Source organism: Malaclemys terrapin, chromosome 8 (assembly GCF_027887155.1).
Source record: "Malaclemys terrapin pileata isolate rMalTer1 chromosome 8, rMalTer1.hap1, whole genome shotgun sequence".
NCBI classification, from domain to species: domain Eukaryota; kingdom Metazoa; phylum Chordata; order Testudines; family Emydidae; genus Malaclemys; species Malaclemys terrapin.
The window spans coordinates 96,259,321-96,274,362 of record NC_071512.1 but is presented as its reverse complement, the minus strand read 5'-3'; the positions used below and the strand labels follow the sequence as shown (position 1 = coordinate 96,274,362).

Here is a 15,042-nt window from a genome sequence, read left to right as displayed (position 1 = left end):
GAAGCCCAGCAAGCCCGAGTCAGCTGACCCAGGCTCGGAGACTTGTTGACGCAGTGGGTTTTTTGTTGGTTTGTTTTGCAGTGCAGATGTACTGTAGGGGCCGAAGTCCCATTGAAAGTCATTGGGACTTAGGCTCCTAAGGTACATGGCCATTTTTGAAAACTATATCCAGGAAGTATAAATTAAAAACCTGTTCAGGATTTTAAAAAGACTTAGAATTGTGCCCCCATAGATGGTGCTCTTTTTCATCTGTTTTCATTGAGTGCACACAGAACTCACCTCTAACCATGCAGAAGTGGGGAGCAGCACCCCGAGATACAATCCACCCTGTGCTCAGGTCCCTACAGAGGGACTCCACAGACTCCACTCTCAGTACTCTCCACGCAGGCCATCAACCATGTGTGAGGGGCAGGTCTTTCTTCAGCTCTACAACGGAAATCAATGGGAGTAGGGTGTACTTATCAGAAAGCAGAATTTGGCCCTTAAGTAATAAAAAACTTTTTCAAACTGTTGAAAAAACATCCTCAAATCCTTGATCTTTTGTTGACAAGTTTCAGAGCAATTTTCATGGTTGAGTTACTAATGCCTGTTTAATGAAAACACAGAACACTGCTTAGAACATCACCATTACATTAAATAAATCACATATTAAATGGTGTGTATATGTCTATGTATATAAATGAGGCTAGTACTGCTGCCTATTAAGGTTGACTGACCCTTCCCATTAGAAGACCCTGTTTTAAATTGCTTATCACCCTTGCAAACTGAAAGTTTGGGATGAATTTTTACATGCAGGGTGTCTGTCTCGGGCTAAAATTATTTTATTTATTTATCTCTTTGTTTGTTTTTGAACAGGTCAGCCATTTCTGATAATGAGGAAAGAGAAAAAACACACTGTTCTGACCATGTTAAAAAAAAATTCTGGCAGCAGTTTCTTTGGACAGCTATTGCATGCCCATGCTTTGGATGCAGGGGGCTGGCCTCTGTGTCAGGAGTGTGCCTTTGCCATCCTCCATGAAAATCCACCCAAATTTGGCCAAGTTATAAGACTTTGAAAAGTCATAGTTCAGACACACAGTTTTATCAGCTAAAATCTCTGAAGATTCCATGCTCACTGAGCATCCTTGAGTCTCTCTCAGTTCCTAGTCCTGCCAGACTGCATATGCACAATCCCACAAGTAATAGAGCATGCTCCACTCTCTCCCCCCCACCACACACACACCCCTCCTAGTGTGTTTGGCCCCCACAAAGCAACTGAGCACAACAGGGGTGAAGCTGTACTTCTCCAGGCCTGCTCCGGACTGGGATGGGTTTGGGCACACCAACTGAAATCAGGGATGCTTTCAATGACCCTTTGCTATCACGCAGGCAGTGCGGAGAAGGATGGTGAGACTGGGACTGGATCAGCAAGAAGACTGAGGCTAGGTCTACACTACCGGCCTGAATCGGCGGGGAGGCAGAGACTGGGATTGATGGGTCAAAGAGATTGGGAGAGGGCGGGGATTGTTTGGGTAAGGAGCCTTGGAGCCAGGTCGGAGGAGACTGGGATTGGCTGGACAAGGAGACGGGGACTAAGAATCAGTGTGGGGAAATGTGCATCTCATCCCCCTGTATTTCTGGTCCACATAGAGGCTAACAACCTACTCTAAGAGACAGTATGGTGTAGTGGATAGGCCATTGGACAGGGACTCAGGAGATCCGGTTTCTATTCCTGGGGCTTCCACAAGCCTACTGGGTGACCCTGGGCAAGTGACTTCACCTCCCTGTGATTCAGTTTCCCCATTTGTAAAATGGGAATATTGTTATTCATCTTTCTTTGTAAAGTGCTTTGAAATCTACTAATAAAAATGCCAGGTTAGTGCTAGATATTATTATTGCTGTCAGTTACTCTGTCAGCTCTAGTAGCAGAGGTCTGCATAATAGATTTTAAAGTTCCAACTGTGTTGTTGACCCATAAAGGTGTCAATATGACACCACATGATGGAATGTCTGGTTTTTCAGTTTGCTTTTAAAAAAAAGAAAACTTAGGGAATTGCACATAAAAACTATGTTGAAATACATTAAGATTGCAAAGTCAAGTACTCAAAAGTTAAGAATTGCCAAACCCCTTAGAGACTGTATCTTAATACATGCACATAATTACATGATTATTATACTATTTTTTTCTGCAAGGGACAACCCTCTATTAATTATATATTTTCTGGTTACAACTGTTCAGAGCCTGATGCTGGAGAAGCTTCCACTGGAGAAAAGTCCATAGGAAAAAGTGTTAGGTAATCCTGAGGGCTTGTCTTCACTACCCGCCCGGATCGGTGGGTAGAAATCGATCTCTCGGGGATCGATTTATCGTGTCTCGTCGGGACACGATAATCGATCCCCGAATCGACACGCGTACTCCACCAGCCCAGGTAGGAGTAAGCACCGTCGACGCAGGAGCCGCGGCAGTCGATTTGCTGCCATCCTCACAGCGGGGTAAGTCGGATCAGATACGCAAATTCAGCTACGGGAATAGCGTAGCTGAATTCGACGTATCTGAAATCGATTCTACCCCCCTCCCCCGTAGTGTAGATGTAGCCTGAGATAGTGCCATGTTCTACCACCCAAGGAGGACTTCATTCTGAATCTTCTCCACCCGCTATCTGATTGGAAGATTTTTTCCTAGGGGTCAGAACTTAGCCTCAGAGACAGATGCATTTTTCTTACCTGCCTCATTTTCATTAGTTTTATAGATCAGTCAGTTTTAATATTATGGTTTATTAAGATTTAATCCCACAATCAAGGATGGAAGGGACCCAAATGCATAAGCAAAAAACCTATGAAGGTCCACAGCAAACCACCCGGTAGCCTGCTACTTTTCCTAAGGGTCTCATCCAAAGCTTGCTGCTTTCACACAAGACACATGAAATCACACAGGTCGTACATAAGAAAATGGATGACTTACAGCCCTGAAGGACTCCATGGAGAACTAGAGCTTTTTACAGGTCAAATGAGTGTGCTGAAAAGCTACCTCCCAGGTCACACAAACCCAGCTTTCTATAGGGAAGAAAGATCTGCAGTTGCACAACAATGACTTTCTGAAGTTTCAAGCATTACACTCAGGCATAAAAAGACTATGTTGTACTGAAGCATAAAATTGGTATGGTAAAGCAGCCTCATAAAATTCTATTTAATCAGTCACCTGGGGCGAGTAACTTTGAGAGTAAAATAGCATTCATTTATTCGTCATAATCAACAACATTAATATATTAGGATTACCTAATGGCAGGGGAAAGCCAATCTCACTGACAGGAGTCATCTAATACCCAAAGTTTTGAATTTGGATGTGCAAGTGATCCTCTATGCATGAATAGGTGTTAGATAATCACATCCTAACAAAATGCAAGGAAGAAAAGCATGGGAAAGCTTTCACCAGATACATGAATTATATTGCAGCAGAAGCCTAAAGTCTCCATTACAGTGAATAGTCTCACCTGCTGCACTGCACAGTCTCACAACCAATTCTTTAAAAAAAAGTTTGTGGTGGACAGCAAGGGTGCGAATGGCCTCTAGTATTTATCTTTCAGAACCTCTGTGATTTGTTTGTACAAAATTCACTATTAGTTTGTCTACAGGTTATATTAATGCTCCAGCAAATCATGTATGGGGTTGAAATGTCACAAGATCCAGTGTGTTTGAAAATCCCAACCCTAATGTTTAAAAGATTTAGCCCATTCAATTGATTAGCACGCTGTTAAATTGTTGTGCATGCGAGTTAGCAGTTATAAAAGCTGCATTTTGCACCCAACAGCAACTGGATGGGTGGGAACATGTAATTATCAATAATTCCCGTTTGAAAGTTGTTCTGATTAACAAAATACTGTACGTTAATAACACACCATACTTAGGGTGGACATCATCTTTTACTCTTCACTCTCCTATATTGTGGGCTGTTTTTTTCTAGATTTTCTTCCACGTTATACTTTTAAAATGGGTTGTGACATCCTGCCGATTGGAGGTCTTAACAGATAAAAATGGTAAGAAATAAAAAAATAGGCTCCATTTATTTTAAATGGTGAATTTTATTTCTTTTGAAAACCCTTTTTCTGGATGCCCAAAACAGGATATTTCTTTGTATATGCTGTATATTGTTATGAACCCATAAATCAGACCTCATGAGTCCTTCCTGGTAGAACACAGAAATAGTATATGAGCAAAAACTTTTCATTGAGGCTCTTTAAAAACAAAAAAAAAAGAAAAGAATCACTTTCAGGCAGCCATTTACAATAGCCAAAAGTACACAGTTCCTGAGCCCTATATCTAACCCAGCGTTCCACAGGTAAGCACATTACCAATCTGCACTTTTACTCTATGCTGAAGCTTAATGCGACTCCTTTCACATTCAAAGCCATCACCTTTTATCCATTGATTTACACACTCTGGTAACTATTTTTACGGGATCAAGTAACTCTCCTATATGGAAAAACCCAGACACAAATCAAGAAACACTGGGGTTTCTCTCAGAGAGTTTCCTATAGTTCTGTGATGCCTCCTGGTAGATTTATTCTAACAGGTCTTTCCTGCCAGTTGCTGCCTTTGGGCTACCCCAGCATAAAAGATGCTCCACTCATGAGTTATCAAGCTGCATTAATTTCCAAGTGGATTCTTCCCAAGGGTAAGGTGATGGGTGTACCTTTCCCGGGACCTTTCACTCTCTCACACATCTCTCTGGGGGAAAAAAAAGAGTGATACATCAGTCAGCTGACTTCCTCTTCTGCAAGGGCAGACAAAGATTCTCATCTCCGGATGTGAATCCACATGGCGCCATCTGGTCCATAGTGAATACATTTATCTCCAAACTATTCTTAAATAACCGTATCTGACATGAGACTAGATAAATATTCTTCACTTGAAATATTTATAACCACAATAGTAGAACAATTTTCTATGCTGATCAGTGCAAAGTAAGGCACATTGGAAAACATAACCTCAACTATACAGACAAAATAGTGGGGTCTAAATTAGCAGTTTCCACTCAAAAAAAGAGATCTTGGAGTCATCGTGCATCGTTCCCTGAAATCGTCCGCCCAATGTGCAGTGACCGTGAAAAAAAGATAACAGAATGTTAGGAACTATAGTAAAGGGGTAGACTGAAAAATACCATAATGCCACTATATAAATCCATACTATGCCCACACTTTGAAAACTGTGTGCTGTTCTGGTCATCCCATCTCCAAAAGATATATTAGAATAGGAAAACGTGCAGAGAAAGGCAACAAAAATTATTAGGGCTATGGAACATCTTATGAGGAGAGATTAAAAAGACTGGGACTGTTCAGCTAAGAAAAGAGATGGCTTAGGGGTGTGTGCAGAGAAAGTGAATGAGTAAGTGTTGTTTACCCCTTCACATACCACAAGAACCAGGGGTCACCCAATGAATTTAATAGGCAGCAGGCTTAAAATAAACAGAAGGAGGTACTCCTACCCACAACACACAGTCAACCTGTGCAATGCATTGCCAGGGGTTATAGTGAAGGTCAAAAGTATAACTGGGTTCAAAAAAGAATTAGATAAGTTTCTGGAGGATAGGTCCATCAATGACTCTTAGCCAAGATGGTCTGGGATGCAACCCCATGCTGTGGATGTCCCTAAACCTCTGACTGCCAGAGCTGGGACTGGATGACAAGAAAACAGATCACTCAACAATTACCCTGTTCTGTTCATTTCCATTGAAGCAAATGGCACAGCCACTGCTGAAAGACAAAATACTGGGCTAGATGGACCATTAGTCTCACCTGCTATGGTCATTCCTATGTAATTATGGGCATGTCTTCACTGGCAATGTTAAAGCGCTGCCACGCAGCACTTTAATGTGGCTTGTGTAGTAGCTTCCAGAGCTGGTGCACTGCATATACTGGCATGTTACAGCGCTGAAACTTGCAACGCTCAGGGGGGTGTTTTTTCATACCCCTGAGCGAGAAAGTTGCAGTGCTATAAAGTGCCAGTGTAGACAAGCCCTACGTTTAACAAGTTTTAGAAGAAAAGTACAAATAATTTGCTTAGTATAGCACACAACCACATTTAGCAAACTTCCCTACAAGACATTGAAACCAATCACACTCCCCTTTTAACCTCACTGTGTGGTGTTGAAAGGCTAACCATCTTAATGCATCAGAGGGGTAGCCGTGTTAGTCTGAATCTGTAAAAAGCAACAGAGGGTCCTGTGGCACCTTTGAGACTAACAGAAGTACTGGGAGCATAAGCTTTCGTGGGTAAGAACCTCACTTCTTCAGATGCCATCATATGCCAGCAATGCCCCTCTGCTATGTACATTGGCCAAACTGGACAGTCACTACGCAAGAGGATAAATGGACACAAGTCAGATATCAGGAATGGCAATATACAAAAACCTGTAGGAGAACACTTCAACCTCCCTGGCCACACAATAGCAGATGTAAAGGTTGCCATCTTACAGCAAAAAAACTTCAGGACCAGACTCCAAAGAGAAACTGCTGAGCTCCAGTTCATTTGCAAATTTGACACCATCAGATCAGGATTAAACAAAGACTGTGAATGGCTATCCAACTACAGAAACAGTTTCTCCTCCCTTGGTGTTCACACCTCAACTACTAGCAGAGCACCTTACCCTCCCTGATTGAACTAACCTCGTTATCTCCACACTGATATATACCTGCCTCTGGAGATTTCCATTACTTGCATCTGAAGAAGTGAGGTTCTTACCCACGAAAGCTTATGCTCCCAGTACTTCTGTTAGTCTCAAAGGTGCCACAGGACCCTCTGTTACATCTTAATGCAGACATTTTCCATACATCCTGCTCCAGCGGTTGTTCACAGTTTGGCAAATTCTGGTATAGACCTTCATAATATGATACTTTCTCTCTTTTCTTACATGCTTTGGGAACAATGAAATGGTTAACAATATTTACATTTAAAGGATTATTACTGTCAGTTGAGTTAATGGCCATTAAAATGAATGGGGCAATTCACAAATTGGAGCTATTGTTTCAGGCTCTCTACAAATACAGGTAGAAACTGCCACATTATTTGTGTCTGAGGCACATTTTTAAGTCTTTCCCTGCAACCACAACACTGGAGACTTACTGAGATGCTGAAGAACAATTAAGACATCCGACCCATGAGAAGTCCTTCAAGGGGGCAAGTCCCACACTTTGAGAAACTTGGATGTACAGTGTTAAAAATTTGTAGTTCTACACTTTCACCAACAGATGATGCCAGCAATTTCAACACTTTATTTAGACTAAGAAAATTATGTATGTATGTATGTATGTATGTATGTATGTATGCATGTAAAATATAAAAAAGGAAAAGGAAATATTTCTTGAACTGGCGTCAGTCTAAGTTCTAAGGAATTCCAGCTGCCTCTGACTTCTTCCTTATCATATTTTTATTATGAGAAGGGACATACACATTATATTAATATTTTATCTTTTATTACTACTTAAATTCTATAAGACATGAGATAAAGATAAACAAGATCATAAGGACAGAGAAAGAAAGGAAATTAACAAATAAAACGTATGTAAGGAAGGGAAAGAGAAGGTAAGAATTTTACTCCCATATCCTTATAATTCTTAAACTTTTAAAAATTCATTAGCACTATTTGTTCACACCACGTTAACAACTGCACTGAAGATTCTAAGATATTTTTCTACACAGCCTTTTCTACATTGCCCACTGTGTGCTAGTCTTTTGCTAACAGCAGCATCTAAGAATGCTATTATTAACTGTAAACCACTGAAAATATGCTCCCCAGATACTAATGTCATCCTCTTAGAGTGGGTGTAGAAGACTTTCTCCACTTTCTCTGTTCTTTCATATTTACAAGCCAACAGTACATCTTAATGCACAATGCATCCCATTCAACCATATGTTCTGCTTTATCCACAACAGCCTATCTTCTTATGGGGAGTGACCGTGGGAATCATTATGACCCCAGCAGAGACCCAAAGATAAAGACACAAAGGCAGCATTGTGTATAAACAGTTATCTCAGGCAGCAAGCCTTAAATTCTTAATGAGACAATCTAATGGAAATGATTTTGCCTCCTTCAAGCCTGAAGTACACAAGTCTGCTTTGTGCAGTATCACAGACCTCTGCAACTAGCTGGTGAACCTTTCAGCCCTGACAGAATGGTTTACTAGCATCAAAACTAGAGTTAGTCCAAAATCCCTGTTTTCTAGGAAACTGTAAAATAGACTGACATTCCTTCTTGTCTTGATGGACTGAGCATTAGTGATTGGAGCTGAAGGGGATGTGTGAGGTTTTCTGCAAAACTCTGAATAAAGTGCAGAGAGGGGCAACAAAAATGAGGTATGGAGCAGCTTCCATATAAAGCGAGATTAAAAAGACTGGAATTGTTCAGCTTAGAAAAGAGATGACTGAGGGGGAAATATGATACAGGTCAATGAAAGTAGGAATGGTGTGCAGAAAGTGAATAAGGAAGTGTAATTTACCCCTTCACATAACACAAGAACTAGGGGTCACCTAATACAATTAGGCAGACGGTTTAAGAAAAACATAAGGAAGTACTTCTTCACACAATGCCTAGTCAACATGTGGAACTTATTGTCATGGAACGTTGTGAAGGGCAAAAGTATAACTGGGTTCAGAAAAGAATTAGATAAGTTCTTGGAACATAGGTCCATCGATGACTCTGGGAATCCCTAAATCTCTGATTGCCAAAAGCTGGGACTGGATGATAGGGATGGTTCACTCAAAATTGTCCTGTTCTGTTCATTCTCTCTGAAGCATCTGGCACTGGCCACTGGTCAGAGAGAGGATACTGGGCAAGATGTACCATTGGTCTGATCCAGTATTGCTATTTTTATGGTGACTCAACAAGTCAACCCTTTGCATTTTACAGTACAAATTAAATTTTCTGAATGTTGGGGGAGGAAGAGGGAACCTGTAGATATCAGGGGAGCATCACCTTGGTTTGGATAGCAGGAAATTTGGGATTCGTTGAGATTGTGCTCTCTCTCTCCAAGCAATTATTGCAGGAAACCACACTCAGCTGCATTCCCAATGAGTTCTCTGATAAAGTAAGGACTTGCTTTACTTTTATGTAGATGACAACTTAATATAGGAGGTTGGTCCAGGTCCATCTCAGAATCTTGAGCACCAAATACTACTACTATTTTCCATTTACATAACACTTTTTACCTAGGCAGCTTTTAATGAGGCAATTCATCACTGATGAGGATTTCAGACAAAGTTCTGTAATACATGGTAGTCTCTATACTACCTCTAAAGGTTCTCCTGCTTTGCTATAGCTTAGCCACCTCAAAACAGTGCAAACACCATGGCGTAAGACTACAATCACCTTTAATATGCAGAAAAAGCCTAGAAACTACAGTTCCCAGAGCACTGTCTGCGCTGATCCCGATATATGACAATTCATGTACTGTACTCTGTAATAATGAAATGGGACATATTCAGTGTCAGTGATGTCAAATGTGACCCAAAACTAATTTCATAGAGGGCAACACAATTTTTACTGATTCCCTGAGACCCATTTCTCCTGCTAAACAAACCAGTTTTCCAAGTTACCTTGGGAAACACCAAGATATCATAGGAAAAGATTGACAGGTCTGTTTCTGTTGACTAGCAAAATACATCCTGCATCATCCAGCATAGAAATATCAGATTTTAAAAATCACTGTGGAGCAGCAGGAGAGAATCTAGCACAATCCAGAAAAAGGAGAGCAAAATAATATGAATTGTATAAAGAATATATACGTGTCCCCAAAATACCAGTAACCCACCTGAGATGTGGGAGACCAGTTTCAAATCCCTGCTCTGCTTGATTTAGAGTAGGAAGTTGAACAGAGTTCTCTCACATTCCAGGTGAGGACCCAAACCACCAGGCTACAAGGTAGTCTAGGGTAGATCTCTCTCAGACTATGTCTACACTATGAGGTAGGGGTGTGATTCCCATGTTGCACAGATATACTTGCACTAAGAATAGTTGCATAGACAGAGCAGCACCAGGCAGTGACACAGGCTAGCTGTACTGAGTACAAACCCACCTGAACCTCATGTATACCACACAGCTAGCCCACGCTGCTGCTCCCTATGCTACCCCGGCTACACTACTACTTTTAGCACCCTAGCTCACTGAGAGCTCGTGTGAGTATGTCTACATGAGCTGAGAATCACACGTCCAGCTCCAAGTGTAGACATACCCTTAACCTCTCCTATTGAAGCAGTTCTACTTTGTATAATTAAATATTCAAAGAGTAGTTATCAATAGTTTGCAGTCAACCTGGGGGGATATATCTAGTTGGGTCCTGCCAGGGTCTGTCCTGGGTTTGGTACTATTCAATATTTTCATTAACGGCTTGGACAATGGAGTAGACAGTATGCTTATAACATTTTGGGTGGCAGTAAACTGGGAAGCATTGCCAGCATTTTGGAGGACAAGATTAGAATTTAAAATGACCTTGACAAAATCAATAAGTGGTCTGAAATGAACAAGATGAAATTCAATAAAGCCCAGATGCAAAAATCTACACTTAGGAATTAAAAATCAAATGCATAACTACAAAATGGGGAATAAATGGCTAGGTGGTAATACTGCTGAAAAGGATCGGGGGTTATAGCGGCTGACATTAAATGTGAGTCAACAATGCAATGAAGTTGCAGAAAAGGCAAATATTCTGGGGGTATTAACAGGAATGTCAGACGCAAGATATGGGAGGTAATTGCCTCACTCCGCTCAGCACTGGTGAGGCGTCAACTGGCATACTGTATCCAGTTCTGGGCACCATAGTTTAGGCAAGATGTAAATAACTGGAGAGAGTCCAGAGAAGAGCAACAAAAATGATACAAGATTTAGAAAACCTGACCTATGAGGAAAGGTTTTAAAAAAATGGGGTATATTCTTGACAAAAGGGGGGGGGGGAGAGTGATAAGAGTCTTCAAATATGTTAAGGACTATTACAGAGAGGATGGTGATCAATCATTCTCCATGCCCACTGAACAAAAGACAAGAAGCAATTGGCTTAATCTACAACAAGGGAGATTTAAGTTAGATATCAAGAAAAAAACGTTCTAGTTAAAAGGACAAGTCACCCCTGGAATAGAGATGTTTTGGTATCTCCGTCACTGGATTTTTTAAGAACAGGTTGGACAACCACCTGTCAGTTATCTAGGTATACTTAGTCCTGCCTCAGCATAGGGGCTGGCCTAGATGACATCTCAAGGTCCTTCCAGCCCTACATTTCTATGATTCTATAACTGAGCCAGAGAAAAACAGAGATTGACTCTATAGTCTAGTGTTAGGGCACTTACTTGAGATGTAGGAGACCCAAGTTCAAGTCCCTGTGCTAAGTAGGGACATGAATTCAAATCTCCTGTGTCCTAGGTGAGTGCCCAGGCTATTGGCTATAAAGGGGTGGAGTTTTTCTACAAAAAAAGGTCTGGATTTCAGATGCTAGGGTATGGGTTACCTCAGCAGCTGACCTGACTTATTCTCCTGCCTCCAGGAGAGGGTTCATAGCGGAGATCCCCAAGCAGAGGAAGGTGCCTTTCTCTGGCTCATCAATTAGGCACCTAGAGGCCCAGATTAATGGGAATTAGGTGCCTAAATACCTTTCCTCAGCATTTCGTTTAGGCAGCTCCCTGCTCAACTTGCTGGCATCTCAAAATCCCTTTCTTAGACACCTAAATTGCCCATTCTTTGAATGGGGAGCCAAGGCCCCTAACTCAGGGCTGAGAATTCCACTAGGTGGCAGGGGGCCCTTGGGTTATGCATTACAAGGCCTAAAACCCTTACTGGATCTAAGACTCCGATATAGCAAATTAGTTAGGTATACACATAACTTTACGCTTGTAAGTAGTTCCCAATTAAGTCAATAGGACTACTCCCAAACTAACGTACTTTGCTGGATCAGGGCCAGAAGTGCCAGAGACATAGGGGCTGGGCCAATGGATCCCAATTGCAAAGATCCACCGGCTATTTCCATCCACCCATAAGAGTCCTGAGACTGTTTTAGGGGTTGTGGAGCAGTTATTAGCATTATTCCACAGGTTGTGTCTTGAGGAGGATTCCACATCTTCCACAGGATCATCTTGCAGTAAATCCAGCAACTCAAGCTTGGCACAGGGGGATTTGCTCGATGGCAATTCTCACTTTTATCTGAAAAGCAACATGTATACCCAAACCTATCACCATTTGCGATAAATGTACCATAGCAATAATGGGCCCGATCCTTAGCTGATGTAAATCAGAGGAGTTCTATTGACTTCAAAGAAGCTGCACCAAATTATATCAACTGCGAATCTCACCCGACGTTTTTGAGAGGATCTCTCTCTCTGATTGAGAATCTAAGGACCACCTGATTTGTCAGACTGGATCAGTCAAATGGTGCATTACATTTGATCTCCTCCCTCCAGCATTACTCAACACAAACTTCATCAAAAGGTAAAAATCATGGATCTGACCAATTGTGAAATGGTACATGGCAATGGCGGAGAAGAGAGTATTTCCGACCCTTCTGCAATCATCCTTGTGACATTTGATTACCTTATCCAGCAGGCACAACTACCAGTGTTATTGGTCATAAAACGATCCCTCCTAAATTCAGCAACAGTATTTATATTCCTGCAGGCTGACTACACACTGTGTGGAGGAGCATTGCCCGTTGATTTGTTTGCTACTAAGATTTAATTAAAAAAATTAACATCTAAGCTTTCTAATGAGGTATAGAAGACTAGGATCCTGGTGTGAAATTGCCAGGACTGTGCAACAGTCACTGACTAGCTTAGAACCAACTAATATACAGGGAGCAACATTATCACAGGAAGGAATTCCCACACACCACCTTTGCCATGATGAAGAAGGGGAAATATAGATTAAGGAAAGATCCCTACTTTTGTGGTATGGCAAATGTACAGTTAGGACACAAGATGAATGTACATCTATCGGGTCAATCTCATCTTGCAATAAAGAAATATTAATTTGTTGATATACTTTATATCTGAGAGTTTGAAGAACATTTGGCATAAAAGGCAATAAGAAAGGAAATCACTTAACAGCGTATTTTATTACATAAAGGAGTGAACTGTAAAACTGAAATATTAATAAAATATTTGCTGCATTGACTGTTGCTTAACTAAATAGTATGGTTTTATGAAGATCAGCTGGATCGCATTAAAGTTTAAAAGTAGTTTTCCGTTTTCATAATTATGCTTTATGCTTGGCTTGGCACATTCATAACTCCCAAAATCCCACTTCCTGAATTCCCTAATGGAGCAATGCCCTGAGGTGCAAACTATCGGAACACTAGCAGCCCACCAAAGTTAACTTTGGCACTGAACAAAGATTAAGAGAAAGCAAACATCTCCAAAGCCTCAAGCGAAATACAGTATTTTTAAACTGTCTGACTTTAAGGTTTACACAAGGAAGTCAAAAGAGAATAAAATTGAAGAAATAAACCATAAATGATTAAAAATATTTGCATCCTTCTAAATGCAGTGCTGATTCTTCCGCCCCACTTGGATACTGGTCAGTGCTTATGAGGATTAAAGGAGTGGTATAAATATAATGCAGAGTTCAAGCAACATATCCTATGTTAACTTGCCAAAAATCACATGCCATGTGAGTCAGCTGTCAAGGCCACCCTTTGGGCAAAAATACTGGAAACTGGTCAAATTACAAACACATTGTCCACTTCTGAGTGGGGGCTCAATCCTGTAGGTTGCTGAGCATTCTGGACCCGATCCAGAAAAGTACGTAAGCGCCCAAAGAATCCCACTGAAGTTCAAGTTTACAGTTCAAGTTAGAATCTGCCCTATTTCATGATTGTTTTAGTAGGCCTAACTGTGCCTTCAGATATACAAATGCAACTCCCATTCGATTCAGTGGGAGTTGCAACTAAGGTGACTGTGGATCAGAAGTGATTCTTTTCCTTTTAACGTAGTTACACGCTTTCTCTCATTTTTTCTACAGTCCCTACAGTGAACACTAAAGCAAAGTATAATTCTTTGGGTTGAAACGTAGCCAATATGTTTTCTGTTATTTCTGCAGTAACCAATCTTGTTTATATTTTAACACTTCATGACAACTTTGTACAGTAAAAGGCAAACAACATTTATGACATTCATTCAATTCCACAGTCGTTCAAATTCGGTCTTCAAATGTGCATATTTAAAGTCTCTGCATCTCCAAATTCTAAACATGAAGCTACAGGCCATATTCTTATTTATTAGTCCAAAACAATATATATAAATTAACTGGAAAAAAATGTTCTTGGTAGCTCTACATAATAGGTTTAATTAAGACAGTTGTGGGTTTACAAAGCTGTTACATTTTATAATGCACACTAAACAAGCTGACTGCAGAGTGTCTTCAGTCAACAACAGTAAGTATTACAGCAGGCATAATTGTAGAGACATCCCTATAAGATATGATAAAAGAAAAATAGATTTGAGCAATAACAAAAATACTCTAGATGCCCAGAATATAGTGATACTGCAAATCAATGGCAACTTGGTAATACCTGATGCATGTAGAAACTTATTAAGTTTAAATAATGCTGTACTTATTTACAATTTTCCAAAAACATACGTTTTATTTTTCTTAAGATCTATTATCTCTGTATTCTACATCTTCCTTTTCAAAATTTTTGGGCTTTCCTATAAATGATCTCTTACAGGTTGTGAGTCCTGCTCCCTCCCCCCCAAATCAAGCATGTTATTAATCTGATAGCCTGAAAAGGAATAGTTTATTGTACCATGGTGACCATTTTAGGGAATATATCTGCATCAATTTATGAATCTTATTTAGTTCTGTGAGCATCTTTTATGATTGTAAACCTGCAGATTAGAACTTCCCTTTTCTGTACGACCCTTATGTTGAGAAGCTATTTGAACCAGTATTTTTGTAGCCTCACGTGCTGCATAGCAAGCCCAGAAAAGGAAGGCATGTTTCTCGCCTTATGGAGACCTAACAAGAAAAAGAGTCATCTGCTGCCTGCCAAAACTACTGACTTGCTAAATACTCTTATCTGCTTTAGTAAGCTT

General features: G+C 40.6%; 1 protein-coding gene across 12 annotated transcripts in view; it reads right to left on the bottom strand.

Annotated features, from left to right (window-relative positions):
• Window positions 1–15,042, bottom strand: part of DAB1 (DAB adaptor protein 1) — a 701,405-nt gene that overhangs the window by 224,752 nt on the left and 461,611 nt on the right. For 8 of the 12 annotated variants that reach the window (XM_054038503.1, XM_054038512.1, XM_054038513.1 and 5 more), the window contains exon 2: window positions 280–426. The exons of the other annotated variants lie outside the window; for them this stretch is intronic. The gene's annotated coding sequence lies outside the window, so the exon portion shown is untranslated. The remainder of the gene's footprint in view (window positions 1–279; window positions 427–15,042) is intronic. 12 annotated transcript variants of the gene reach the window in all.